The sequence below is a fragment of the Sinocyclocheilus anshuiensis genome, unplaced genomic scaffold (assembly GCF_001515605.1).
Source record: "Sinocyclocheilus anshuiensis isolate Anshui unplaced genomic scaffold, SAMN03320099.WGS_v1.1 scaffold2048, whole genome shotgun sequence".
In the NCBI taxonomy this organism is placed as follows: domain Eukaryota; kingdom Metazoa; phylum Chordata; class Actinopteri; order Cypriniformes; family Cyprinidae; genus Sinocyclocheilus; species Sinocyclocheilus anshuiensis.
In genome coordinates, this window is record NW_015555896.1 from 612190 (window position 1) to 617302 (window position 5113).

The 5113-nt window shown below is 37.7% G+C and overlaps 1 pseudogene; it reads right to left on the reverse strand.

Moving 5' to 3' along the window:
- Window positions 1-974: 974 nt before the first annotated feature.
- On the reverse strand, window positions 975-2458 carry LOC107675905 (mast cell protease 1-like; annotated as a pseudogene).
- Window positions 2459-5113: the final 2655 nt, after the last annotated feature.

Here is a 5113-nt window from a genome sequence, read left to right on the forward strand (position 1 = left end):
GTGGTACTTTTACTTGAGTTTTACTTGTAGTACTTGAGTTGAATAAAAATAAAGTATTCAACTTCACTACATTTATTTTTCATTTTATTAACATTTATTATTAATTTTTCACCAGGGGGTTCATACCGCGCTTTGCTTTGACTGCCAATTACCGGCGTTGACATTTTGAATGAGTATCATTAGCATTTTAATATTTTAGTGAATGTATGAGCTATGCTCTGATTTTACATTGTAATTTTGACAGCTGCTGAAATGGGTCATACCATTGATATTACCAGAGCACTCAGCAGTCAATCAGATGCATGTTAAATCACTTTTTCTGTGCACATGCTTTGGATGTGTGTGCACATGGGCGAAGAAACAAGATAGTCTATGTATGACTGGACAATTTATTCATATCCAAAATGAGGTGATATGAACGTCCAAAGAAAGTCCAAAATGGCCTAGTAGAAGTAACTTATGATGTGCAGGAAATCCCTAATGTGGACAAAGGCATCCCGCTATCGCTGTAGCTAAAAAAATAAATTTCAAGTCGTTTCCAGGTAATAAATAAAGTAAATGAATAATGCTGTGCAAACTGACATAACATTTATTACAGTATAGAAACTATTCTGCCTTATGTTTGTATAAACCAATCATAAAATTGTCATAAGGAAAATACAGAAAAGAATATTATAGAATACAAATTTATTGGTTATCGTCCAGCAGTGTATTTGATTTCTTAGCCGATTAAGAAATTGCAGCAGTTTGATTGTTAGACCTGTTTTTATTTTTTTCACCAGACTGAACAATTCTTTACCCACAGTTTTTAGAATTTTTCCACTTCATTCAAGTAGATATGAGCTGTACATGCATGACTAGAAATTAAAGAGCATCACCTAGATGGCAACCAAGTGAACTAATGTGGAATGACTTTGGACATTTTTATATATGATTGTGACAATGAGGACACTTCAACTGATTGATTGCATGTGACACTTTTATTGAAAGATTTACAGAAGAATTCAAGAAAAAAAGATTTCTTCCTTCATTTTTTGTTAATTCACTTAATATTTCTAATGATTTGGTGGATCCATGGAAGATATGCTGAAATCTTAGTGTACACATTAGGATGCTCAGGTGAATTACAGAGTTTTATGGACACAAAAGATGTGACACCAGCTGCAGTGTTTCCACAAACCAAAGGACCTCCTGAATCTCCCTGTTAAGAAACAAAGATCAGCACATCACTAGCGAAACCATTACAATAAAGTCATAAAAAATAAAGTTAAAGTCATTACCATAAAAAAAAATTGTACATACTTTGCAGGATCCTCCATCACCATGTGCACAGATCATCTGCGAGGCTTCGAAGTACTTGGATCCCCATTTATGTTGACACACTGTGTGGTTTATTGTAGTCATGTTTGCCTCCATTAGACGACTGCTCAATGGGCCATTCATCCACAGTCTTCCCCAGCCCGCAACACTACAGAGAGTATCTCAATTAACATCTCCTTCCTTTGGTAATGATATCCATTTTACATTGTTATTTAGTTTGACCTTTTCCTGTAGCTGTAATTCAAAAACACAACCATTATTAAGAGATTTAATCATCTTTTATGAGACTAAACTGAAGTTGATTATTCTGCTGTTTTTGAAGTTAGTACAGAAGCCTTGAAAGTCAATGTGTATGTTTTATTAATATTTACAATTGCCTCTTAAAAAAAGGATACTTGAATAGAAATTCAAACATAGTTATGTCAGGTTTATGCCACTGTTTTCTGATCAAATATTATTTTGAACAACTAAACGTTTTACAGGTTGTTACCCTCAAAAGCATGATGTCATTCTGATGCGAACAGAATGTATGGTATGGATGTGGGATGTAGGACTTCACTTCGACACGGTCTGAAATCTCACTTTTCCTTAAATCATGAGCACCAACCACAACCGTCAGAATCTCTGGATATCTGTTGAAAGAGAAATGTGCATTTATGTAATCCAAAACATTGTCTTCTTGCACTGCAGTCATTTTGTCGATTTTAATTCAACATTGCAGTTTAGACTGAACAAAACTCTTACCCTTTCCAGCAATGTGCAGCAGTCATGACAAACTCATCAGAGATGAGGAATCCACCGCAGACATGTCTCTTAGTCAACTGAATAGAAACCATGTAAGGTCTGGAGTGGGGTTTTGCTTGTTTGCCGTTCACTATACCCACATTCACACGAGCTGAGAGAGAGATAGAACTATTAGTCAGCTTATTCAGTACATACCAGTTAATGTAGCTAATATGCTGTTAAATAATCAGTCTCACCAGTGAAGGTCAGCTGTGGCAGCAGAGAGGCCAGCAGGAGCAGAGAGATGATAGTCATCATGAAGACAATCAAAGAGCTCTTGCTGGCAAAACACTATATAACTGTGAGGATGGGTGGAGCTGCCTGTAAGCCTTTTTTTCTCAGCTTGTGGTGTCAGTAACACTGGTAGTAAGAAGATATTTGTGTTACATGTCATCTGCATAAACTTTTAAATGAAACTACAACATACATATAAGAAGTGCATGTGTGCGTGTAGCTCTGGATGTCAGAATATGCAAATGATTTTTTGTGTATTTATTTGTCTTGTGGCTATATTGAAACAGTGAGTATTTTAACATTAACAGATTGGACCCCCAATTTTGTTGTGATCAACATTATACTGTTGACTGAGCTCAACTTAAACCTGAACCCAAAATATTCCTTTAAGTATATATCATATGCCTATGTGTTTTTTTAAGTTTTAATGATCTGTAAAGTTCTAGAAAAAATGTAATTAAATACACCATTATCAGGGTTGCCAACTTTTAAGTTCAGCCTGGAGTGAGATTTTTTTTTTTGGTTTGGGGTTCGGGGGTGGGGATTTAATATCAATTCATAGTGTACATATGGTGATAAAAATCTTTTGTTGAATGCCTTTTTTAGCACCATTTTAAACGTGGGTTAAATTCAGTAGGCCTATTTTCTTGCATTTGTAGCAGAGTGAGGTATAGACCCAGTATGATTGGCTGGCGTTACCCAAATAGGTGAACCTATCAGTGTTCATACTTTATCATGGTTGGGTAAGTTTCATGAGCCAATTAGTGCCTGTGTGCCTATAAAAGGGGGAGTGTTTGGTTGCTTGGGATGCATCATCCTTGGTACTGCCCATTTGTGACATGTGGTGCTTTGAATGAGTGCTAGCAGTTGGGTTATCCTCCTGTCTGTCGTGTGCTGGCTGTTGGCCAGTTTTCAGATATGGGCCTGCAAGTTGCTGTAATCCTGCGTGGTGAGCGACCATGTGTATTGCAGCATTGTACTGTTTTCTTGCAGGTTTGATTGCACGTCCAGGGGTTTCCAATGATCTTAATTGAAGCCTAACGAACCTCAAGTAACTGACTGCACTGCTGCTCTGTTTTGTTTTTTTGTTATGTTATAGCTTTAACAGTTTTGTCTGGAACACATCTGGGTCCGTCTGTTATGTATTTTGTTTTGTTTGTTTTTGTGTTTGAAGCACTGGTCTGTACATGAGTTAGCCGGGAAGCTAAATTCCTGTAATCTGGCTCTTTTTGGCCATTTTATTTCCCTCCTCAGTGCCAGTGGCTGTTTGTTTGTGCTTTGGTGTTTTTGTGTGTAAACTGTTATGAATTGAGTTTTGATTTGTATTAATATTTTTTTTTATATTGATTTGGTTTTAGGTTTCAGATATGGGCCTGCAAGTAGCTGTAATCCTGCGTGGTGAGCGACCATGTGTATTGCAGCATTGTACTGTTTTCTTGGTAGGTATGGCTAGTTTTAAAGTTTGTTTTAAACCAGTTTTTATGCGTAACTTGTTCAATGTCCAGCAGGATTGATTGCACATCCAGGGGTTTCTAATGATCTTAATTGAAGTGTAACGAACCTCAAGTAACTGACTGCACTTCTGCTCTGCTCTACTCCGTTTTGTTCTGTCTGGAATTCATCTGGGTCCGTCTGTTATATTTTGTTTTGTATTGTTTGGTGTGTGTGGATTTAGGTGGGAGGGGTTGGCCATGGTACCTTGTACTGCGTGTCCACATGGAGTGCTGTGTTTAATATTACTGATTTTTCACGAGTGTGTGTCATGGGTATTGAGTGAGGTAGAAATCTGAGGGTCTTTGCTGGCCACCTCCCCCTTTATTTTCTCTTATTGTATTGTACTTGTTTTATAAGTTACTGGTAAAGACGTGTGATGTATTGAGACCTGGTGTGAAGTGTTGTATGTGTTTTTATCAATTGTATGTTAATAAAGTGACTTTATTTATATCTGTCTATCCTTCTGCTCACCCTGCCTTTGGCAACGAACCTGTGTCCCTTTGCTTAGGGCTGTTATGTCCCGGTGTATTCCGGGTGGCGTAGTCGACTACAGGATTTCTCTTATTGGTCATTTAAGCACCTTACCACTTACTGCCACACATTCATTGGGCCTCATTCATGAAACATTCGTAAATATAGGAGTAAATTCTGAGTAATTTGCGCGTAAAATGGACCTTCCTGAAAACTCTCCTCCGAATTCACAAACACATCCGATTTGATAGTTAAACTATATGTTAATGAATTATAATCATTCGTAAAAGGGCGCTCGTGCACGCTCATTCACAATTAGCATAAACCCCGCCTATGAATTACAACTACGCAAATTGCGTGTCTAGGAACGCAGTGGAATATTCTGCTCTACTTTCTCAGGTTTGGCTCCAGTATATTGCATAAATGCAAAAAACACTAATAGGCCATATGCCTAACAATATATATTCAATAACGTGTGTCCACCAAAGCGTTTTTAGCCAGCAGAAAAAGTCAGGCGCTCTTTTTAAAACGGCCAGCTGGTGGTACTGGAAAACGCTTTGGTGGCACAGCGTTTTTCTAGCTGAGACGCTTTGGTTGCTATTAATTAAAAAATCCGGCCCAACGAGCTTGTAAAATATAATGGCAGTGCATCAAATTCAGTGTCATCAGTTTGCCTGAATGAACGGAACGTTTTACGCACCATTTACACTTGGTAGGGAGCAGGTGTACACTTCTTTCCTACCAACGAACATTTTGAAAATACGAACATTTTCATGAATTCGAATGTTTACGTCAGAGCGGCTTTACGAAC